The sequence below is a fragment of the Prionailurus bengalensis genome, chromosome A3, assembly GCF_016509475.1.
Source record: "Prionailurus bengalensis isolate Pbe53 chromosome A3, Fcat_Pben_1.1_paternal_pri, whole genome shotgun sequence".
Lineage (NCBI taxonomy): Eukaryota > Metazoa > Chordata > Mammalia > Carnivora > Felidae > Prionailurus > Prionailurus bengalensis.
The window spans coordinates 567,110-591,451 of NC_057354.1; the positions used below are offsets into that span (position 1 = coordinate 567,110).

At 58.6% G+C, this 24,342-nt stretch overlaps 1 protein-coding gene across 1 annotated transcript in view; it reads left to right on the forward strand.

Moving 5' to 3' along the window:
- The first annotated feature begins 3,189 nt into the window (after positions 1 to 3,189).
- The window catches only part of ZBTB46 (zinc finger and BTB domain containing 46), a 61,932-nt gene continuing 40,779 nt past the window's right edge, over positions 3,190 to 24,342 (forward strand). Inside the window, 1 exon segment of the mRNA XM_043553401.1 lies at positions 3,190 to 3,363. The gene's annotated coding sequence lies outside the window, so the exon portion shown is untranslated.

Consider the following 24,342-nt stretch of genomic DNA (forward strand, 5'->3'; position numbering starts at 1 on the left):
ACAGAGCCCGATGCGGGGCTGGAACCCACAAACCGTGAGATCGCGATCTGAGCAGAAACTGAGTTGGATGATTAACTGACTGAGCCACCCAGGTGCCCCTCGACCGGCCATTTCTTAACCTGTCTCGTCTACCAGCTTAGCCAGGGCAGGGACCACATTCAGCTCACCAGTGTTCTCAGGCACCGTATCCCCTGCACCCGCTCAGACACCCGTCTGCGAGACACTGACCCCGAAGTGCTGCTGAGGTCATACCCTCGGTCCTCACCTGTTCTCAGAGCTGCTTCCACGGTGAGGCTGCCCTCAGAAAGGCCATCTGTTCGCAGACAGTGAGAGGCCAGCTGATTGTCAGGTAGCAGGGACTGCCTCAAGTCAGTGCCACGCCTCAGCAGTGAGGGGCAGGGCACGTCATCTGCACGGATGTCCGGGGGATCCAAGGAAGAGAGGAGGCTTTGCAACCCAGCCTGGCATCTGCCCACTGTGAATCCAGTCCTGGCAGCAGCTTAGCCAACCAACACTGGGCACCGACGAATGTGGGGTTCCTGGGGCCATGCAGCTAGTATCTCCCCATCGAAGCAGATGCACCGATGTGGCTCCAAGGAGTCCAGCTACATGATCTCCTTTTTCTCCTGGCTCTGCTGAGAGGCCACAGCTGTTGCTGTTGGCCGTTGGTTTCTTTGTGTGTGTGTAAATACAAAGGGGTTATTGGGGCACCTGGGTGGCTCAGTCGGTTAAGCGTCCGACTTCAGCCAGGTCACGATCTCGCGGTCCGGGAGTTCGAGCCCCGCGTCGGGCTCTGGGCTGATGGCTCAGAGCCTGGAGCCTGCTTCCGATTCTGTGTCTCCCTCTCTTTCTGCCCCTCCCCCGTTCATGCTCTGTCTCTCTCTGTCTCAAAAATAAATAAAACGTCAAAAAAAAAATTAAGGGGTTATTAGTTCACAGAACAATACCCATCTGGAGGTAGTCAGGCTTCAGGTATGGCTTGATCAAGCATCGCTGGGACCGTTCTCACTTCTGCCTTTTTGGTGTTATCGGCTTCCTCTTCAGGCTGCTTGCCCTTCTGTTAGTTCTTGGAGCAGAAAAGATGGGACTTTCAGTCCCATCGCTGGAATGCAGGAGACAGGTAACCTTGAGGCAGGGTAGGGGAGTGGTGGAGAGAGAGGGGCTTATTCCAGAACTCAGCAAGCCTTTCTGTCGGGAGCAGAAGCCCTGGGCTGTGATGGGCTCTGGTCCTGGTGAGACAAGGGCTCAGTTCTCGGGGGCAGGCCTGCTGAGCAATGACTGAGCACCACTGTGTGCTCTGACTGAGGTAGGCTTTGCAGCTCTCATTCCCGCACCCACAGCGGATGTGACAACTCCGCAAGGCTGTTCTCTTTGCGGAGCGTCTTAGGGGACTGAGACATCTCGGGAGAGACTGGGCTCTCCGAGAGGAGGGCAGGCACCAGGGGTCTGGTCCTAATCCGTTTGGCCCCCTTTCCACCGTGGGCTACACGGGTGCTCTAGGCAGGCAGGTGGGGAGACTCCTGGCGAGAGCGCCCCCTGTCCTCTCGAAGGGAGGAGGCAGGTGACCCGCTGGACTCTCCCGGAGGCCTAGAGGCACCCGCTTCTTCCCAGGGCCACTGTGTCCAACCTTCACTTCCTGGCTGAGGAAACTGGGGCCTGCTGTTCCAGACCAGGAGGATGTGACTGAGAGGGTCCTCCACAGAAAAGCTTGGGAGGGGGCTCGCGGGCCGGCAGCGCCAGACCAGGCAGCGGGGAGGGAGTGCGGTGAGGGTGTCTGCACAGCCATTTCCAGGCGCCGGCTAGAAGTGAGGGAGTGTCCGGGCCTTTCATCGCTGGCTGCCAGACCGCGGCTCGCCCTTGTGCACTCAAGGAGAATTTCCCCCGCCGCCTGCCCTCCCGCTGCAGCCCAGTGAATGCCTCCTTACACATCCTGAGAAAGCATCCATAATGGCCCGCCGCCTCCCACCTCCCGAGGAATTCCGCGGCGCTCGGCCCCGGCCCCGCAGGGAGGCAGGGCGCAGACGGCCCGCGCGGAGCCTCGCCATTGGATGGCCGGGTCGTGCTCCACTCCTCTGCGCGGCTGGCTAGCCACAGGCTCACCTCCCTTCCCACCGCCGCGCCCGCGGGAGGAAGCGAGGTGGCCTTTGCCCCCGCACAGGCCAGCCAGGAATGTGGGGCCACGCTTCCCATTCAGCCCGCCCGAGGGCTCGGCTCGACGACAGCGGGGGCGAGAAGGGAGGCGCAGGGCCCATCCCGGGCAGCACGACTCCAGGTCGTGGAAGGGGGTGAGGGGGCCGGCGCCCCAGGCGGCTTGTTTCCCGCTCCTTCGCCCCTTCCCCGGGGGCCGCACCCGCGCGGGACGCACGACGCGGCGGGAAGGACCCCGCGCGCCCGGCCGCCGGCGCTCCTAAGTTGGCCGAACCCAAGCCCCCGGGGGCGGGGGCCGTCGCGTGGCCCGCGCCCCGAGGTGCCCCTCTCCCCGGGAGCGCCGAGGTCCCCCGACGGCGCGAGCGCGCGGCCACAGGCCCTCTCCAGCCGCGCGCCCCAGCGCCGCCGCGACAGCGCTTTCTCTCCGCACCGCGCGAGGTCCGCACCGCCTCCTGAGCAGGCGGGGAAGTCGCGAAGTTTGCGAGACGCGCGCGGCGGGACTGCGCATCGGGTCGTGGGGACAGCCTGTGGCCCGGGGACCCGCGCGCCCCCGAGGAAGAGGCGCGTGGGCCGCGCCGGGGAGGAAGGGGCGGGGGGGGGGCCCTAGTCCCCGAGCCCCATCTCCCGCCGCGGTGCTCGGCCCTCCGCTCGGCCCCCCGCGGGCACCCGCACCGGCGCTCCGAGACCCCCACGCCGCGCCGCCCCCGCCCCCCGCCAACCCAGGGGAGGGGGCTTCCCACAATGCCCAGCGAGCTCCAGCCCGCACTTCCGCTGTCCGGCCGCCCACGGGGCGGGCGGGGGGGGCCCGGAGGAGCCGACCCCCGCCGCGGCCCCCTCCCGCCCCGCGGCGCCGAGCCCGGGGCCCAGCGAGGGGCGGGGCCGGCGGCCGGGCCGGCGGGGGCGGGGCCCGGGGCGGTGGCCGCGGCCCGGGCGCCGCTCGGGCCAATCAGCAGCGGCCGGGCGCGCGCCGGGGGGCGGGGTCAGGGTCCGCAGGCGGGGCGCGCGCGCGGGCGGCGGGGGCCGCGGGGTTGGAGCGGGCGCGGGGGCGCGCGCCGGCCTGACGGACGGACGGACGGACAGACGGACGGAGCAGCCGAGGCGAGCGCGCAGCTCGGACCCGCCCGGACGCAGCGCTCGCCTGGCGGCGGCGGCGATCACCGGCGCCGGTCCGGCGGCCGCGGCGCCCGCCCTCGCCCGCGCCCCATGGGGTCACAGGTAAGCGGCGCCGGCTCATTGTCCGCGCGGCCGGGCCGGCGCATCGCGGCCGGGCCCGGCCAGGGCCGCTCCGAGGCCGGGCAGCTCCGAGCCGGGGCGCGCCCCCGCCGCCTGCTGCCCCGCGCCCCACTGCGCCCCGCCCCGCGGGGGCGCCCTCCTGGCGGCGATCGGCGCGCCCCGGCTGCGGCTTCGGGGGCGGCGGCGGCGACCCAGCCCGGCCCCCGCCGATCCTGAAGCTCGGGCGGCTCGGGGCGGGGCGGGCGGGGGCGGTGCGGGGTCCCCGCGGGGCTGCGCGCGGAGGCGGCGGCGGCGGCGGCGGCGGCGGCGGCGGCGGCGGGGCTGCCCGGCGCCCCTCGCCCTCCGCGCCTCCTGCCGCTGCCGCCGCGATCCCTCCCCCGTCACCTCCAAAAGGGGAATTTTCCAGCTGGTAATTTCTGCTGCGTCAACGCCCGGCCCCAGGAGGCAGCCCAGGGGCGTCCTGGCGCCCCCCGCCCGCGCCGTCCCGCGCGCCCCCCGCCCGCGCCGCCGAGCCGCACCCGGACCCGCCCGCGCCGAGTTTGCCAAGAGTCGGAACTGCGGGAGGTGGGCGCAGGCGGGTCCCCGCGCCCCACCAGGCCTTTGGGGTCATTGTCTCCCCCTGACGCCGGCCACCGGCCTCGTCTCCATTTTAATTGCTGGATGAACCAGGGCGCAGGGGCCTCGGGGCCGGGTGGCCAGAGGAGCGCGGAGGAGACGGGGCGCGCGGAGCGGCCAGGGGCGCGCGGAGCGGACGGGGCGCGCGGAGGGAGCCGGGTCCGCCGCGAGCGGTGTCTTTGTTTCTCCGTAAATAGACATGTCAGTTTCACAGGGTAGCACGAGTCACTGTCTGACAACTCAATCCGATGGCAAATGGGGAATTTTCTGCGCCAGGAGGAGGGCTGTGGCTAGTTGGGGTTCCCCTGGCCCCGGTAACAAATTTATTATTTGTAGGTGTAACGGACCACGCACAATAGGGCTGGACCGAGGAGCCTGGGTACAAGCCCAAAGGGGTAAAGAACAGGTATTTTCTGACACCGAGAAATATAAACAAAAGAAAGTTTGACTGAGATTCACAGCGAATTTCCTCGCGCTCTCCGTGCTACAATCTCAGCTACGCATTTGTGGAGGATTACGGTGGCAAGATTGTTATCAGCATTGTTTAAAGAAATGCTAATTAGGCAACGCGTTTTGCAAACTGCTGGGCGAGGACACCTGTGCGCGGAGTGCTCGCGTGCAGCTTAATCGGGTCAGTTGTAGAATCTTTCCTGTTGGATTTATTATCAAAGCTAACTTTCCGTGTGGGTAACAGACTTGTGGATTCACTGTGTGGCTGGCCCGCTCGCTGCCTGTACAAGGCAATATTTCCACTCTGCAGGAATGGAAAATAGCTCGTTCCTCAGAAAGAAATTTAGAGGAGGGTTTTTCACATGAATAATGAAGTAAACAGTAGTACTTTATCATACTGGAGTCCTTTCATTTGGTTTATTTTATGGTAGTTTTAGATATTTTGCACTGAAAACTGTGGGGTGCCTTGTTATTCCAGAAAGAATTAAGTGAATGATAGGCATGCTGAGGCAGAAGTTACTGAGATCTAAGCCCTGTGTCCCCTATAAAGTTAGTTGTCATCTTCATATTCTCTGCTGAAGGAGGGACGGGGGTGGTTATTGTGAGTTTTCTTTAGAAGATAGTGGAAGGTCCTCACTTTGGGCCTTTCCTGGAGACCAGCCTTAGGGAAGGCATTTTATTAAGCCTCTCGTTGACATCATCTTGGATATAAGAGTTTCGTTTTGATGAGACCGTTTCTGTTCAGGTTTGCCTGTTTTCTCTCTGAAAATGCCTCGTTCCTGTGCTCAGACCCCGGTGATGTCCACCTTGTGGGGCTCAGGTGACTGCCGCCTAGAGGGGCACCACCCTCTTTGACGCTCTGTGTCCCCACTCAGTTATCCAGGGCCCGGTGATTCCCTCGCCCCGGTGACACCCGTGCTCCTCCGTCACGCATGAGCACAGAAAGGGCAACGCAGACCCCTGGAAAGGGCAAGATCACTCCTGGTTTCGAGGAAATGCTTAGGCCCGACGCCCTTTCGCTGTCAGAGGGTGTGTTATTTACAAACATGTTACACGAAATTAACTTTTAAGAGAGTGAACTTTCCAACGTTATCCGTATGTGGGGCTTTTCAAATTAAAAGAAATTGGGCCACACTGTCCCTGTGGTATGTGTTTCTGGGACAGCTGTGTGGCCCTCCTGCTTTGTTCTCTACCAGAGGTCTTGGACCAGCCTGTACGAGCTGAGGAGACCCACTTAGTGCACGGTGCTTAGAAGAGCGGCCGGTCACCTGAGCGAATTCCTTCCTTTGCTGGCACGTCATGTGCCCAGGTGCCTTCTTGGCTGCTGTGTTAAGGTGAGGGGAAGGTTCTAGAAGCCTCCGTCCCTCCTGTCCTCCTCACACCTTGCAGCACAGCACCTGCCACGGCAGTCCATTCTGGGAGTTGGCATTCCTTCCTGACCCATGTTCTCATAAAAATATAGGCTTTTGGGGCGCCTGGGGGGCTCAGTCAGTTAAGCGTCTGACTTCAGCTCAGGTCATGATCTCACCGTTCGTGGGTTTGAGCCCCGGGTCGGGGTCTGTGCTGACAGCTCAGAGCCTTGAGCCTGCTTCGGATTTTGTGTCTCCCTTTCTCTCTCTGCCCCTCCCCCCATTGATTCTCATTCTCTCTCTCTCTCTCTCTCTCTCTCTCTCTCTCTCAAAAATAAATAAACATTAAAAAAATGCATAGACTTTTTATTTCCTCTGACCTAACGTAATTTACCTTAAAGTCTGTTGAGTGATGGCACATTGCCCAGAATTCCCCTGTGTATCTGTCCCCTCCCCTGATAAAACATTGCTACCAGTTTCCTTTAGTGGGCTGGCTGCTAAGAATGAGTGGATGATTAAAAATCTCTGTTGAGGCCACAAGGCTGATTTAAGCGTTTGAAATACTGTGTCATCCTGATCGTGGTTCGGATGCCTTCGGCCCCCAGCTCTGGCTGTGCGTGGCCTGTATGGCTGGGCCTCACGCCATGAGGTTAGGGAAGGGTTCCCTCTTTTCTGCCATTCCGGCCTGAACACTTCGCGTCTTACATGTGCAGACCCAGGCTTTGTGTTCTGGTTTGCTAGTGATGGCAGAATGTGGCCTGGGATGTTATTTGTAGATGAAAAAGTCATAGAAAACAGAGATAACCTTTCCTAACGAGCTAGAAAGTTTTTCTGTTAAAGGGTAAAGAGAAACCAGGCCAGTTAAATTTGATCCTAGTATGATTTATGCAAAGTTTTCTGTTAAATTTCTTATCAATAATGCTATTTAAGTCATATTCAGATTTAAAAATTACTGAGTATTTTAAAACATCATTATTTGGACTTAAAACTCGCTAAGGTAGGTATTTTAGACTAGAAAAGTGAGAAATAATGTTCACGCAGTTTTGAACTTTGTGTGTTGACAGGTGTGCTTTTGAGTCACACTAGAGAGACACTCCCAAAGTTTCTTCTTTTTTTTAATGTTTGCTTATTTATTTTGAGAGAGAGAGAGAGAGAGAGAGAGATTGGGAGTGGGAGGGGCAGAGAGAGAGGGAGACAGAAAATCCCAAGCAGGCTCCAGGCTCTGATCTGTCAGCACACAGCCCGACTCGGGGCTTGAACCCATGAATCTGTGAGATCGTGACCTGAGCTGAAACCAGGAGTCTGATGCTGGACGTACTGAGCCACCCAAGTGCCCTGGCCCTGTTTGAATCTTAAAAACGTTTCTTTTCTCATCCCATCCCATTTAAAGTAGTAAAACTTCTTCTTCTTCTTTTTTTTTTTAATGTTTACTTATTTTTGAGAGAGACAGTAACAGAGCATGAGGAGGGGAGGGACAGAGATAGAGGGAGACACAATCTGAGCCAGGCTCCGAGCCTGATGCGGGGCTCGAACTCACAAGCTGTGACCTAAGCTGAAGTCAGATGCTTAACCGACTGAGCCACCCAGGTGCCCCTAAAGTAGTAAAGCTTCTGAGTGCCATTATCCTTTTATTTCAGAAGCTTTAAGTCAGCTTAGGAAATTTTGAGAGAAGCAGAAATTACTCAGTTTCATTTAGAGACAGAGAACACGCTGGTACAGAAGGTAGCAGCTGGCCCAGGGTCACCCACAGGTTCACGGGCACACAGGCCCTCCTCAAACGGCAGACCGGCTGCAGGCCTGGTGGTGGCCCCGTGCCCCACGAGGAGCCTGTCCACACCTTGTCCGGTCAGACGCTCCCCTTCCCGGTGGGTCTGACGCATAGACCCACCCCGCATGCCCTCGTTGCCCCGGGGGGGGGGGGGGGGTGCTGGGGCCCGGCAGGTGCCGCCTCAGGCCCCGGGGTTGAGTGTCTCTGGCTCCCTGCCCTCGTGCTTCTCCACGTGTGCGCAGGGAGGTGGGCGCCGCCCGCTGTTTCCCAGATGGCGTGTTTGGGTCTGGGCCCTGGACCCTGGAGGCTGCGGGTCTGGGCGGGCCTGAGCCCAGGGTCGGTGGCCGGAGTCCCAGGGCTCCCAGGTGGAGGCCTTGTGCGTTCTCCTCCTGCTGCCAGAGAGCTCCTTGGTATGCGGGCCGCTTCCCGCGCAGCCTCCGGCAGACGGCAGGATATTTGCAGCGCATTGGGACTCTGGGGACTCAGCCGGGTGCCCCTTCCCTCCCAGGCGCCCTGCCCTCCGGGCCCTGCGGTGGCGGCTGGTGCGAGCTCTTCATGCTCCCCATTTGGGTGCCTCTCCGTCCTGCTTCCTCCATCCGCTTCTGAGTCGTTAGAGGTGGCACTTTTCCTGTGCGACCTTCTGAGATGAGAGAGAGTTGGGGATGTGAGTCCTCGCAGACTGGACTCGCAGTTGCTGAGCGCTTGGGGCCGGCTGCTGGGTGTTTTCCGTAACCACGCAGAGGTGCCTGTGCTGTGATTATTTGTCAAGAGAGCCCGAAGGAGTCAGGACGTGGAAGGGCGCACGGGTGGGCACTGGACAAGGCCCTCACCTGAAGCCAGGGGGACGTTTCTGAGTCACGTCGCCCCGTGCAGTTCGGTAATTCCGCTCAGCTTGTCACAGACTACCTTTCCGTTTTTGCTCTTGGTCGTACGTGGGCAACTTTGGAAGTGGAAGTTTACAGGCCTTTCCACGGGGATGTGGTGGTTTTCCATCGTCTGTGGCGATACAGAAACACGTTTTTGTATCGTTTCGTTGTTTTTGTTTCGTTTTGTGTGAAGGCTTTTTTTCCTCCAACCTCAGAGTAGTTTGAAGAACTTTTCAGAGCTCCTTAGCAGACACTGTGCACTGGGGCAGTAACCACACATCTGTGTGGCCCACTGGGAGGCCGAACAAAGTGATTTTTAATACTGAGTAGGCTCGGCTTTCTCATTTTCTTTTCTTGTGTTGGCAGAATGAGACCAGAACAAGGAGTGAAAACGTGACACTGTCTTTGGGCGCCCCTTTGAATTAAAGTTGGCGGAGCATTCAACTCTTCATCTTGGGGTCGTGAGTTCGAGCCCCATGTTGGGTGTAGAGGCTACTTAAATGAGTAAATACACTTAAGAAAAAGACAGAGAGAAAAGTTGGTTTGACACTTGCCCGCTGAACTTGGTTGGGCAATGTAGTGAACATCTGAGGAATGGATAGGTGGTCTTCTGAACTGTTGGCATCTCCTCTGCTCTGGCTTCCGGACTGCTGGTGCTGCTTTGCTGTCTTCGGCACGGTGGAGACCCAGCTGGCCTTGCTGATGGGGCAGAGGGCGGCTGGCAAGGTTGCCCGCAGTACTACAGAGTTCTCCCGATGGAGAGAGCCACGAGTATTTCCAAGGTGTGTGTGTGCACTCGGGGCCCGAGGAGCAGGTTGGGAAGGGGTCAGCACTGAGAAGCATGCCTTCACTGTGTCCAGCACAGAGGTCGGGGGCTCGGTCAGAGGCCAGATGTGTCTTGCTGTCTTCTCTCCTGGGACCAGTAGGCATGCCGTCCTTGCATAGGGAGAGCGGACGGAGCACCAGCACGGCAGCCTCCCGGTGCACTGCCCACACCTGCTCAAGATCATTCACAATCCTCTTGCTTTTTACTTAAGCCGATCTTTGTCTTGTTTTAAGCAAGAATATCCACGAAATCGTGCGTTTGATGTCGGTTACCCTTTTTGGGTGCCCACTAAAGCGAGCACGTGACTCTCAGTGCAGACACAGATTTGCCCAGGAGCTGTTCTGGAGCTGCCCTTGGTGTTGCTGTGGTGTGCGGGCCACCCCTGGGGGTCCACCCTTCTCTGCACAGCTGCCTTCCGCTCTGTGCCTCCAGAGCAGCCCACACACCACACCTCACTCGTCACTCAGAAGAGCGCGTGCTGCGCTCTCCCCTTGTCTCCACCCACAGCCCACGGGAAAGGTCCGGTGCTTCCACCCAGTGGCAGGGGCAAGGGCCACTGAGCTGTTGAACGGCCACCCCTGCCTGGGTTCTGGGTTCTGAATGCCAGCACCTTTGCCGCGTGGCTTTCCTGGGTAAAGGGGCGGACTGTATCGTGGTTCTCACCTTGGAGCCCCTCGGACAGCTTCAAAAGGATGCATCTCCCAGCTCTGCTGCACACCACTGACTTGGATGGGGTGGGTGCTGGTGCATGGGACACACAGGAGGTGCGGAACCACTCACGCCCCATCTCAGACGGCCTTTGTGATCATCTGACTGGGAGCAGTACTCTAAGTTAGGTTGCTGTTGTATGAGTTTCTGGGACTGTCGTGACAAAACACCACAGACCTGGTTTCTACACAATGGAGATTCATTCTCTCGTGGTTCTGGAGACCAGGAGCCCCAAATCGGAATGTGCGCGGGGCCACACTGTCTGCAAAGGCTGCAGGGGAGGACCCATCTGTTGGCAATCCTGGGTGCTCCTTGGCCTCTGGATGCATCATGCCAATCTCTTCTGTGTGTTCTCATGGTCTCCTCCCCTTTGTGTCTAGATTTCCTTCTTACTTTGTTTTATTTATTTTTTGTTAAAATTTTGTAATGTTTATTTATTTTTGAGACACGGAGAGAGAACAAGCTGGGGAGGGGCAGAAAGAGAGGGGAACGGAGGGTCCCAAGCAGGTTCTGCGCTGTCAGCACCGAGCCCCACGTAGGGATCAAACTCACAAACTGCGAGATCATGACTTGAGCCGAAGTCGGATGCTTAACTAGCTGAGCCCCTTAAAATTTTTTTTTAAGTAATCTGTATACCCAACTTGGGGCTTGAACTCATGACCCCGAGACCAAGAGTCACATGCCCCTCCAACTAAGCCTGCCAGCTACTCCTGAATTTCCTTATTCTTTTAAAACAATTTTTTAATATTTTTAAAAATGTTTTATTTATTTCTGAGAGGGGCGAGGGGCAGAGAGAGGGAGACACAGAATCCGAAGCAGGCTCCAGGCTCTGAGCTGTCAGCACAGAGCCTGACATGGGGCTTAATCCACGAACCAGGAGCCAAAGTCATACTTAACTGACTGAGCCACCCAGGCACCCTGGGATTTCCTTATTCTTGAGAGGGCATCAGTTACATTGAATCAACGTCTGCTATGATGACCTCACCTTAACTTGATTAGATCTGCAAAGACCCTGTTTCCAAACAAGGTCACATTCACAGGACTGGGCGGGGGGGGGGGGTTAGGCCTGAACGTGTGGGACATGATTTACCGTAGCTTGTATTTGCACGTTTGCACGTGTGCTTCTCAATCCTGCGTTAGTGAAGGTTCTCCGGTCGCCAGGCATCACCTCTCCAGCTGCTGATTCCCGGATGGCACAGCAGAGGTGGCCTGTGCAGCAGGCCCAGCCCCATGCCTGCCACATGCAGGGCTCTCAGCTGCCAACAAGGCCCTTGCTTTGCTGAAGTGCATGTCCTGAAGGGGAGGTGACAAAGACAGACAGACGGGCCTCTGAGACACAGATGGTGACCCCTTCCCCGGACAGGTGCCCGGGGAGGCTACCGGGACCAGGTTCTTCTGCGTGGTGGTGAGTAGGGCGGAGTGAAGGGTACTCAGTGGGGCTGGGGGTGGGGGGTACTCTGCTGCTGCTGCAGAGAAAGTGCTGGATGCACGTGTGCCCTGTGTGTGCCCCGATGGACGCATGTGTGCCCTGTGTGTGCCCTGTGGACACACATGTGCCCTGTGTGTGCCCCAATGGATGCACGTGTGCCCTGTGTGTGCCCCGATGGACGCATGTGTGGCCTGTGTGTGCCCTGCGGAAGCACATGTCCCCTGTGTGTGCCCTGCGGATGCACGTGTGCCCTGTGTGTGCCCCGGTGGATGCACGTGTGCCCTGTGTGTGCCCCGATGGACACACGTGTGGCCTATGTGTGCCCTGCGGAAGCACGTGTGCCCTGTGTGTGCCCTGCGGATGCACGTGTGCCCTGTGTGTGCCCCAGTGGATGCACGTGTGCCCTGTGTGTGCCCTGATGGGTGCACGTGTGCCCTGTGTGTGCCCTGGTGGATGCACATGTGCCCTGTGTGTGCCCCGATGGATGCACATGTGCCATGTGTGTGCCCCGATGGATGCATGTGTGCCCTGTGGATACACATGTGCCCTGTGTGTGCCCTGCGGATGCATGTGTGCCCTGTGTGTGCCCCAATGGATGCACGTGTGCCCTGTGTGTGCCCCAATGGATGCACGTGTGCCCTGTGTGTGCCCTGATGGGTGCACGTGTGCCCTGTGTGTGCCCCGGTGGGTGCACGTGTGCCCTGTGTGTGCCCCAGTGGATGCACGTGTGCCCTGTGTGTGCCCCGGTGGATGCACATGTGCCCTGCAGACACACGTGTGCCCTGCGTATGCCCTGCGGAAGCACATGTGCCCTGTGTGTGCCCTGCAGAAGCACGTGTGCCCTGTGTGTGCCCCAATGGATGCACGTGTGCCCTGTGTGTGCCCCAATGGATGCACGTGTGCCCTGTGTGTGCCCCAATGGATGCATGTGTGCCCTGTGTGTGCCCCGATGGACGCATGTGTGGCCTGTGTGTGCCCTGCGGAATCACGTGTGCCCTGTGTGTGCCCCAGTGGATGCACGTGTGCCCTGTGTGTGCCCTGATGGACACGTGTGGCCTGTGTGTGTCCTGTAGAAGCACGTGTGCCCTGTGTGTGCCCTGTGGATGCATGTGTGCCCTGTGTGTGCCCCAGTGGATGCACATGTGCCCTGTGTGTGCCTTGCAGAAGCACGTGTGCCCTGTGTGTGCCCTGTGGAAGCATGTCTGCCCTGTGTGTGCCCCGATGGGTGCATGTGTGCCCTGTGTGTGCCCTGAGGACGCACGTGTGCCCTGTGTGTGCCCTGAGGACGCACGTGTGCCCTGTGTGTGCCCTGCGGATGCATGTGTGCCCTGTGTGTGCCCCGGTGGACACACGTGTGCCTTGTGTGTGCCCCGGTGGATGCACATGTGCCCTGCGGATGCACGTGTGCCCTGTGTGTGCCCCGGTGGACGCACGTGTGCCCTGTGTGTGCCCTGTGGAAGCACGTCTGCCCTGTGTGTGCCCTGATGGGTGCACGTGTGCCCTGCGGACGCACATGTGCCCTGTGTGTGCCCCGGTGGATGCATGTGTGCCCTGTGTGTGCCCCAATGGACGCACGTGTGCCCTGGGTGTGCCCCGGTGGACGCATATGTGCCCTGTGTGTGCCCTGTGGATGCACATGTGCCCAGCTGCCCCACCAGGTCATAGCCAGGCAGTGAGTGAGGCTGGTGGCACCGTTTCAGGATGGGTTTAGCGCTTCCCGTAAGATACATGGGAAAGCAAAGGAGCAGCTGTTGAAATGCAGTCTTTGAAATGGAGAAAACTCCGTCTTGTGCTAAAGAAAACGTGGAGCTGAGGGCATCGTCGTGCCCTGCGGGGTCTGCGACGCTAGGCGTGTAGTGGCCGTGAGAGCAGGAGTGTTGCGGGGACGTGGACGAGGCCGTTGTGGTTTAGTGGGGTACGGTCCACACTCACAAAGGCGCGGTCCCTCGAACACTGACCCTGCGCTCGCCAGGAGGTTCAGAGGTCGTTTAATGAGCCAGGAGCTCCGCTCGCCAGGCGGGCCGCTGGGGGGTGGTTGCTGCTGTCACTTCTGTTCATACTCGCTCGCGGTCCCCTGTGAGTGACAACCTGGAGAAGAGGGCCTGTGCCTGTGCAGCCCCAGAGCCGCGGCCTGCGGGTCCCATACATAGCACCTTAGAGTCTGTCTGCGTCTGCATCGCGGGATCACTTATTCTTCCTAAACTACAAGCTGTGTGGGCCCCACCGCCTGATTCTTACTGACCCGGGGCGTTTTCGAACACGCACAGAACTGGCGAAAACGTCCTTGTCACGCAGCCGCACTGGTTCCCATTTCGCTGGTGTCCCTCAGCGTCTTGCTCTGGGCCGCGGGCTGGGTGGGGTTAGGGTGCTCTGCGGACCCTGTTTCCCTGTAAGGGCTGTGCTGTGGGGCGGCCGTGCCGGCCTGGATCCGGGTTCCCCTCGGGCTGTTGTGTGTTCGCTGTCGGTGGCTTCGATGGCACTTGCGGTGGCGCCTCGGGGACCTCATTCACGTTTATCTTATACCGTTTGTTGGTTGAAGATCGGAGCTGTTGCTGTAGCTGCTTGCACCTGTGACCTTAAGGAGCCCCCCACTGGCCCCCGGGAGGGTCTGGGACCAGGCGCAAGGGGCCGTGTGCGTCGTGCGGAGTGTCTGCAGGAATGATGTCCACATCGGAGGCTCAACTCATCATATCTTAAAGCCCAGTAGTTTTTACGTTTTGATGACTGCTTTTTTTTTTTTAATTAAAAAATTTAAAATATTTATTTATTTTTGAGAGAGAGAGACAGAGTGGGAGCAGGGGAGGGGCAGAGAGAGAGGGAGACACAGAATCCGAAGCAGGCTCCAGGCTCCGAGCTGTCAGCACAGAGCCCGACGCGGGGGCTCGAACCCACAAAGCGTGAGATCATGACCTGAGCTGAAGTCAGACGCTTAACCCACTGAGCCACCCAGGCACCCCTGGTGTCTGCTTTTAAAAACACGTGTGCTTTTGGGGCTCCGAGTTTGGAATTTTCCTGTTCGTGAGAAAGTTCTCCGTCAGCGGGTTGACTCCAGGCCTCAGTTTGCCGTTTGCAGGCCTTTCCTTTTGAATGTTTTAACGCGTGCTTCTCAGCTTGTTTGGAGCCGCGTGCTGTTTTTGCCTTAGTTTTCTTCCCAGATAAATGGTTTTTGCCCACAGCCGACACTGGGTCCGAAGAGGAAGAGCTGGCCCGCCAGAGCCACGGGCGTGGACGAAGTCAGTGTGTGGCCGAGCCACGTGGGCTTGGTTCTCAAACTCCGGTCTCGTGAAGAAAACGTGGCGATTTTGGCGGAGCGGGGGGAGCACAGGGGTGGGTTCATCCGTCGCTGTTCACGTGCTGCTTCCCGAGTGCTGTGAAGACGCGAAGGCCACAGCTTGGGTCCTGTGGCCTCTCTCCTCTGACACCAGCAGGCTTGGGGTCTGACGGGGCCTGGGGACGGCGGACGGCTCGCCCCTCGTGCTTGCAGGCCAGCGTGTGTGTCCTGCCACTCGTGTCATCCTGCTCAAGATCGTGGTGACAGACGTCACTTAGCTGCTGCCCTCTGTCCCGGACTGTCAGTCAGTGAAAGATGTCACCGCGTGTAAGGGAGCCGGCGAGGTGGTGGCACACGCCATCCCCTCTGTGTGAGCACAGAGGGAAATACTAGCAGGGAAGGTGACAGCTGTGCGGCCAGAGGGCTCACGGCCCAAGGAGGGTTTCCTTTTGTTCCTTCGAAGTCAGGCTTGGGGTCCCAGGGCTTTGGCAGCCACTCCACGCCAGGCAGTCGGGGGGGGGGGGGGGCGGCAGGAGGGAGAAGTGTGTGTTCTCCTCCGGGGGGGGCCCTGCCCCCTGGTGCTTGGAAGGTCCTAGAGGAGTCCATGGCTCACATTGGCCCGGTTCTGGGGGCCAAGGAGGCAGACCGTCCTTGGTCCTGGTGGAAGGATCTGTGAAAGTCCCGCCCGGGCTCCGCGGGGGCTCTCCCAGCCCAGGTGGGAGGGAAGAAAGGGAAACATGGGTTTCTCTCATATTTATGCTGCGTTCCTCCTCTGCAACGTTAATTTCGAACGGTTTCATCCTGCCCCATGCAAGTGTTTGGTCTTTTGAGTTTTATAAATGAGCAACTTGCCGTGGGGGGGGTGGGGCGGGGATCTGAGCAGACATCTTACGGTCCGTGGTCCCAGCTGTCCCTTCTTTCCGTCAGTTTATTTGTTGTAAACTCCTGAGCACCAACATGAACAACCTCTCATTGTTCCTCTGAGTTGGGCCTTGTTCAGATTTAACGTCATGGTTTCCTTGGCTGCTTGGGCATTTGAGTAGTTTCTTACATCGTGGTGTTATAAGTGGCACTAGCAACATCTTTGAGCAAGTTAGCATTTGGGGTCATTTCCTTGGGGTAGAATTTCCCAAAAGTAGAATTACTGGCCAAAGACGTGTGTTTTGTCTCACCATGTGCTGCAGGCTGTGTTCCGGAAGGACCCGTGGCCTACAGTTCTCTGGTTGCACGTGACCACCGTCATTGGGTTTTTGTGAATTCGTGTTAATCTTTTCAGCTTCATTCGTGCAGAATTTTTCTTTGAAATCTTTTCTCAGAGTCTAGTATGTTTCACCAGGTTTCTTCTAGGCTTTGCCCAGACACCTTTACAGTTTAGCATTAAGTCACGGGGTTCACTTTGAGGCTGGCTGTGGGGCTCACCTAGCACCCCAGCCAAGACCGTCCTCAAGTTGTCACCGGCCTCGGGACCCTCTGTAGCAGGCCTGGGGATAGGTATGCGGGGCGGGCTTGGTGACAGAGGCAGATGATGGCTGGCCTGTGTGGCTCATTCCCGAGGGCTTTGTCATACAGGGGTACCTGGCACCCCTGACCCCATGCTGTAAGGGCAGGACCCCGCCCGCCCACTGGCTGCCCAGAGAGACAGCACCTTCAGTGCCTGCTTCCTGCAGCTGTGGTCACTGCCGGCAGGGCAGACCTGGAGACCCCTCGTGTCTCTGCCACGTGCCCCAGAGCCCTGAGTGGCCCCTGGTAAGTTCCCCTTGAGACCCAGGTCTTCCCTTGTGAATCGGGAGTTTCATTTCTTACCGCGCCTTGGGGCTGGTCCCAGCCCAGCACTTGACAGAGGGGCTTTCCCTGGGAGAGGCCATCTCCCTTACGTGTAGAGACGGGGCACAGGATGCCTGAAACCTCCCCTCCTCCCCCCAGTCCCAGCCCAGACCCTGCCCCTCCCACAGGGCTTCTGCCCCACGGCCTCGGACTCCTGGTGGGTCCAGGTGGCCCCCATGCTGGTGCCCACTGCTGGCCAGGGCGGCCCCGCCTTGACCTCCTGCCTTCATCACATGCCGCTGCCTTGGGCCCCTGCAGCCTGGCCTGTGCCCCCAGTTGGGCTCGGCTGGCCACTGATGGGGTTGCCAGGGACCAGGGTGATCTCTTTGTTGACGGCTCCGGGACTGGCTGTGTTGTTGATGTCCCTGTGAGTTAGGGAAGCTGAGCCATCGCTGGGGGCCGAGCGGTCCTGGCTGCAGCTGCCCACCTGGTCTGCTTCCTGCTCTGGCGATGACCCTTCAGTCAGCAGCTGCCTGTGCGTCCTTCAGTCTGTCGCGTATTCAGCACGTAACGAGTGTTTACCTGGGAAAGGCCTGTGCTGTCTGCTGCTAGTCTCAAAAGGGGACGGAGACGTGGCGATGATCGATGCCTGTGCCCTGCTCAGGGTGGTCCTGGCCCAGCTGGCCCAGCTTCGCGTGCAGCACCTTTTTTTAAAGCCTGTTTATTTATTTTGAGAGAGAGAAAGTGCATGGTGGGGGAGGGGCAGAGAGCGAGGGAGAGAAAATCCCCAGCAGGCTCCAGGCTTTCAGCTCAGAGCCTGACTCGGGGCTCGAACCCACGAACTGTGAGATCGCGACCTGAGCTGAAATTAAGAACTGGGCGCTTCAGTGCCGGAGCCGCCGGGTACCCTGCCGGCAGCGCCTTCCGTGGACCAGAGGTGGCTCGTCTACGACGGTTAATAGGAACGTGGCTGTGTGAACACGTGGGCTAGTACTTGATGTGAACAAACGTTGCAAAAAGTTTAAAACTGGTGTATCTGGTTCAGGGGTGGGTGGGCATTGTCTGAATTATTCTTACAACTTTCCCGTAAGTTGCAAAGTGTTTCAAAATGAAAAGTTGAATACAGCGGCACAAAGGGTTTCATCCTGGTGCCGAAGAGCAAGGTGTTGCCTTTATTTCATTTCGTATTTGGAGTCTGTTCCTGTCTTGATGCAGGGAGTGCAAGTGCTCGGTTAGCATTTCAAGTCACAGCGCGTCTCAGGCTTAAAGTTCACAGAAATGGTTTTTCTGCCTCGTGGAGCTGTTCAGCTTTCTTTTTAAGAAAAAAAGTCCAGGGACGTCTGGGTGGCTCAGTCGGTTGAGTGGCCGACCCTTGATTTCGGCTCAGGTCACGATCTCGGGTTTGTGGGGTGGATCCCCTCTCGGGCTCTGTGCTGACAGTGCGGGACTCTCTCTCTCCCTCTCTCTGCCCCTCCCCTGCTCGTGCTGTTTCTCTCTCTCCCTTTTAAAACAAATTAAGTTGATGTGTGGCTATTCCTAGGACTTTCGTAACAAAGTACCACAAACTGGGGGCTTAAAACAACAGGAAAGTGGGGCCAGAGTTGCAGTCAGGTGTCCCAGGGCTGTGCTCCCTCCCTCTGAGGCTCTGTGGGAGGGTCCTCCTTGCCCTGTGGTTCTCAGGGCTCCAGGCCCTGCATGGGCTGTGACCCCATGGCTCTGTCTCTGCCTTCAGATGGTCTCTCTCTGCGTTTGTGTCTAGATTTCCCTTTTTTATAATGACACCAATACCATTGGGTTATGACCTCATCTTGGTGAAATCTGCAAAGACCCTGGTTCCAAATAAGGTCACGTTCACAGGCGCTGGGGTTGGGGCTTCAACATGGCTGTTTCTGGGACACGACTCACCCACAACAGCGAGTGGCTGCGTCCACCCCCGTCCCACGAGTGCTGTCACGTCTGGAGCCATGTCACCTGGGCACTGATGGCTTGGAGCTGGGATGTCATGGAGTGTGTGGCTGGTCGGCTGCGGCCTTGCCGTCCGCTCCCCCGGATCAGGGATTTGCTGTCTCCTGCTTCTACTGGCGCTTCACGGGGGACGTTTGGAAAACACTTCTCGAGTTTAACACGTAAGACTTCAGTACTACAGGTTTAATGTGAAAAAGGCACCATAGTCATGTTGACCCGAGAGTGTGCTCAGAGGTGTGTTCCTGTGCTCAGAGGCTCGTGCCCTGACTGGGGAGGAGCTCCTGGGAGCTTCCTGGAGGGGGAGGCAGCGTCTGGCAGCTGGAGGGGTTTGCCACACCTCCTCTGTTCCATGCAGAATTTGCCTTTGTAGACAAGGCCCGTTAAAACAGCACGTCAGTACTGCCCAGTGCCTCATGCGTTACCCGAAGGAGCTTAGCTGCCCTTAAGACCAAGTGTGGTTTAAAGGAGAGGCATCCAGAATAGGACCCCGGTCTAGCAGGAGGTGTCTGGGGGGGAGGAGCGCAAAGAGCTGACCTCTTCCCCTTTCTCTCCCCCAGCCCACAAAACAAATTCCCCCAGGCCAGCTTCCCAGCTGCGGAAGCAGAGAAACTGGAAGTCAGTCGGAGCTGCTGCACTTGCTCAGCCCTCAGGTGGATTCGGCAGGCACGGGCCCTGCCTGCTTTTGCACCAGCCTTTTTCGGAGGTCTCTCTCGAGACCCCTGACCCTGCTCAGGCCTTTTCCGTCCTCCCCCACCCCCAGGGCCCGCTCCTGTGCACCAGAACCTGAGTTAGGAGGTCCGGGGCTCCTGCTGAATCTCCCCTCCCCTTGGAGTGCTGGTCTCTGGGTCCCTGTCTTGGTGACTGCTGCCCCAGCCCTGAGGCCGAATCCTCCGCAGCTGGGCACTTGGCTGTCAGCTGGCTCCCGGCCTGTCGCCGGCACTGCCCGGGCTCTCCCTCGGACTCCAAAGGGTGGTGCCCTCACCGCCTCTGTTGTGGGTCTCGCATGCGCTTTGAACCATCCAGAAACACAGAGGCTCGGTGTCTCTCGAGGTTCCGTGGCCGACTGGGTTCTTCTGCCCACATGATGTCGGGTGGGCCTGCGGCTCCTCGGGCGCTGGGCTGGAGTGGCCAGGCAGGTGGCTCAGTGGTCGGGTCAGGGCCCTGCTGGGGTGCCCTCTCCCTCCATATCACCTTAGCTCCTGTAGCTGCACGGACCTGCCCACCCAGAGAGGTGGGTGCTGTCAGCTCCTTGAGGCTCAGGCCAGGCCAGAGAGGGAGAGGCCGCTGAAGGCCCTGGACTCTCACGGGGGGCTTCTTCAGAGGCCACTGTGACCCTCTGAATGTGCGCTGCTCCCTTCCCCGCTGCCCGTGACTGGTTTGTGCCCACTCTGGGGAGCTGCCCCTGCCCAGCCCCTCCCTGTACCCACACAGCACCTTCGCGCTGATCTAGAATCATCCTTGCTGTGACTCTGGTCTTGGTGGTGGTGCTGGCGGCGGGGGGTGGTCTCTGTGTAGGGAGTGGTGTCCTCAGACCTGGGTTGGCTCCATCACACTGGTGGCGCAGTGAGAGCCTGAATTCTGCTCCCATGGTTAGAAATTTGCTCAGACGGTCTTCAGTGGAAAGGGGGCACCTGAGCACAGGGGCGGGGGACCAGGGTGGGGGTGTGCCCGAGAGGGAAGTGACACCAAGGCAGGTATGGAGGCCGCAGGGACAAGAGGGAACAGAAAGCGGCAGAGGAGGGGCCGGAAGTGGGGGCTGTGCCCACAGACCCGCAGCCGGGGCGGGGGGGGGGGGGGGGGGGGCGGCTTTGCATGTTGCATGTTTAGACGCTGTCGGCTGCAGCATGGAAACTGTGAAGTTCTCCAGCAATTCCCGCTGCCTGTGGGTTCTCACCAGAGAAAATTCGGGTAATACCACTTCCCGTGTCGCCGGCCACCAAGGACCATTCGACGTGTAAGAGTCTGATCTGTAAAGTGATTTCCCATCGTGGGTGTCTTCACCTCGAGTTGTTCAGAACATAGCAAATCATCTAAGCACTTCACAGGGTGGGAAATAACATCTGCGTGGGGAGGACAGAGCTGAATTTCAGGGCCGCACAGACTTCCGCAGAGGAGCATTTCCCTGCCGGCTGACCAGTGGTGTTCCTCGGCGGGGGGCATGGTGTCTGCGCGAGTCTCCCTCCGGCTGAGCCCCGCAGTCTCCCCCACGGCCTCCTCGGGGGCCCATCTGTCCCTGTGTCTCCGTCCTGCACAGACACCATCGGTCCCGTTGGACTGGGGCCACCTGGTGACCTCGTGTGAACCAGCTACTCTGCAACCACCTGTCCCCGAGTAAGGCCACGTTCTGAGCTCGTGGGGTTAGGGTTGCAACGAACAAATCTGGGGGGACAAAACCCACCCCACCACACGTGGTGAGAAAGCTCAGGTTTGTGGTTCACGAAAGCAGATTTCTAATGGACTTTGCGGAGGCATAACTTGCACACAGCAAACTGCCCTCATTTAAAGTGTCTCTCTGTGGGTCTGCACGTACCTGGGTGCCAGGGACACCGTCGCGGAGGATGCATCCCTCAGCGCAAGGTCTCTGAGCCCTCAGGACTCCGCCCCTTCGCCGGCTGCAGCCACTGCCCTGCCTCGCCCCGTGGATCAGTCTGCACGTTCTAGATCAGGTTCACGCATGCTGCTCTGTGTGGCTTTTTTTCACTCAGCACGACTACCGTGAGATCCATGCGTGTCCAGGAAAGTGACGTTTGGGCTGGACGTGCGCGGAGACCTTCCTGCCAGGTGCATCCCTGTGTTGGGACAACACTTACTGACTTACCAGTTTGCCTGTAACGCGCGCTTGGGTTGTTTCCGGGTTTTGACTGTTAAGACTGTCTGTGTACCAGCCCTCGTGTGGACCCGTGTTCTCGCTGCATTGGAGTGGTTGGGTCACCGGGTGTTCGTTCAGCTTGTGACAACACTGGTGAGCGTTTCCCAAGGAGGATGCGTCCTCTTAGCTTCCAGCACCCTCGCCAACATCGCTGTGGCCCCGCCGCGGTGGTTGCTGTTTGGACGGGTGAGCGGGGTGCAGGTGAGCCAGTTTTGTGATGTGTCTGTTCAGAATATGGCCCACTTAAAATATCACAAAAGTAACTACAAACGGGGTTTTTAGGGCCATCAAGTGGGCGCTGATGTCTGTGCGGCACCCTCTCTCCTGCGGGGACTTTCCGTGGCAGCACGTGGCCCGTGGGACCACAGTGGTCCGGTTCTAGCACTGACGGTGTTTTCCTCCTGCTTTAAAACAAGGTTTGTCTGTTAGATTCCCTTTTTTTTTTTAAGCAGGCTTCACGCCCCGTGTGCAGCCTGACGCAGGGCTTGAACTCACCACCCTGAGATCAAGACCTGAGCTGAGATCAAGCGTTGGACACTTAACCGACGGACCTACCCAGGGGCCCCTAAGGAAAAGGTTACATCGAGCTTAGCAGGTGCGCACAAGTCACAGGCGCGAGGTAGGAAGGTAAGGTCGCATCTGACGTGAAACAGGTTTGCCCGTGTGTTTGTGATGGACGCTCACGTCTCACGCGAGTTCCTCATTCGATACGGTCTTTCGTGAGTGGGGCTCAGGGACCGGCCCTGGGGGAGGATCGGGCTGGCCAGGGGGGCCCCGGGCCCCTGCGCAGACTGACTGTTTCACGTTTTCATGGGAGCCTGTGGTCTTCCCGGTGGAGCTCCTTACCGTTGAGGGAAGAAGTGATCCCACCCCGGTCCCTGGACCTTGAACACACGATGCCCCCCGTGAAGGGTGGCATTCACGGTGGCCTTCAGAAATCGTGGTTCTTGTGCATTTTGAGACACGCTGATGCATTTGGACGTTACCCATGAAGCACCAGTAGTCGTGTGACAGGTGAATGAATGACAGACGTGTGTCTTCAACAGGCTGGCTTCTGCTGGTAACTTGTAAAGATGGCTTTCTGGCTGAGACGCCCTTATCTTCAGACACTGGAACGTACTCTGTAACTCCCAGGGTGACCGGGGATTGGGGTGCTCTGTACCTTCAAGTTGGGGACCGGTGAGGGAGCTGCCCTGCCCTCAGCATCCTCGCCGCCAGAATCGTGGACCGACAGGACACGCTCCCATGGGTGGGAGGCAGTTCCGGTGCTCGGCTTGGAGCGTGGTTTACTTTGTGCTGGAGCTTGGAGCTGCATCCCTGCCCCGAGGTCCCCGTGCCGAGCAGAGTCATTGGAGCCAGCACGGGGCACGGGGTGCCTGGGAGTGCAGGGCTCGGTGCCACACGCAGGCACCTCCGTTGGCCAGGACCTTCGTGTCTTCGAGCTTCAGTTCTTGCCTCTTGGGGACGCCCTCCACCTTCCCCAGAGGCTGCGGGATCGCAGGTGGCACCTGAGTGTCATTGCGCACGTTGCCTGCCCAGAAAGGACCCTCCCTTTGGTAGGAGTCTCGCCGGTGACGTGGTGAAGTCTCGCTGTGTCCCTGGTTATCCATGACAGGGGCTCCCGAGGCCCCATCGAGCCCCCAGCGCTGCAGGTGACATGACCTTTGAAGCCCGGTCTGGAACGGGGATTCAAGTTATTTGGGTGCCAAAGCGTTAGGTTTCATGAGTGATTCCGTGAGAAGCGAGTGTCTGCAGATCAGGAGGCTGTGAATAGGTAGTGGGGGGCCCAGGGGAAACGAGAATGGAAGTTTGGAGAACAGGCAGGGGGAGGGTGTAACTTTGAGGGGTGCCTGGAGCTCCTTTGTGGCATCCCGGATGCCAGCCCTGCGGTCTCCCCCGGCCCTCAGACCCCTGCCTCACAATGAGATGGAACCCTGACGGGCTGCAGGCTCCTCTTTGAAAGGGCTCCTTCCTCACACGGTCCCACGCAGCCCCCTGACTTCCTGAGGGCGCTGTGGGCTCCGTGCGGGAGCACAGGTGGTTCCGAGGGGACGGTCGGGTTACCTGTCCACAGGTGTGTGTCTGTGGCCAGGTCTGTCTCCAGCAGGTGGTGTACTCGGGCTGAGCTGGCAGGGGTGCCGCCGTCCGTGTCCTCGAGGAGAAGCCCTGTGGACACGTGCTCTCACCTCGGGGCTGTGTCCCGTCCGGACGCCATAGACCTGACTGGCCGTGTCGCCCGGGATGCTTCCACTTTTAGGGTCGCAGCCGCTCAGAGCAGGGGACAGCCACCCCCTGCTGTCGTCCGGCGGGCGGAACCCCTTGGGCACCTTACCGACGCTGAGAGGTTATCCATTTTGTAACGAAAATTCAGCTGTTTTCCTGAAGCTTCTCCGAGCCTGGGTACGCCCCATGTAGCCTTGATATTTTCGTAGTATTTCATGTACCCGTGATAATTTCGTTTCGTTTCGTTTCGTAGCATTTTCAGGTATCTTAGATTCCATTTCTTTTTAGTGTACATTTTTCCCTGATGAAAATGGTCTGGTTTTTTTTGCTGCATCGTACTGTCTGTGAAGTACATAGCTGATATTTAAGCTCCCCTAATGGAGTAAAAATTTATTCCACAGTTTTCTGTGCAAGTTGAAGTTATCTTAGCAGTACAGACCCTGTGTGGTGGTCGTTGGCTCAGTGAAATGGAGTTTTCTGTTGCTTTCGTTGCTTTTCCTAATTCTTACAGAGCCCGTTTTGCTGGCGAGTAAAGAGACTTGTTGTTCATCCAGGAAACCAGGGGGTGAAGCAGCTTCCTGACCGGCACTGGTCACCTGAGCTGTCAATGCTCCCATCACGGCCGGGAACCAGGTACCACTTTGTCTGGACTTCAGGCGTTAAACTGATGCCTTTTGTTTACATGATGGTTTCCCTTGACTTGAGGCACATTTCCGACCCTCTGTCCCTCCGCGTCTGTGTATCTGCGCCTGTAAAGCCGGGCGTGAGGGGTAAAGTCACACCCGGGCGGAATGTCTGTTCCCAAAGCCTCTTCCCGTCCCACCTCAGACAGTCTGGGGTCGGGGGGGCAGCGCCCTG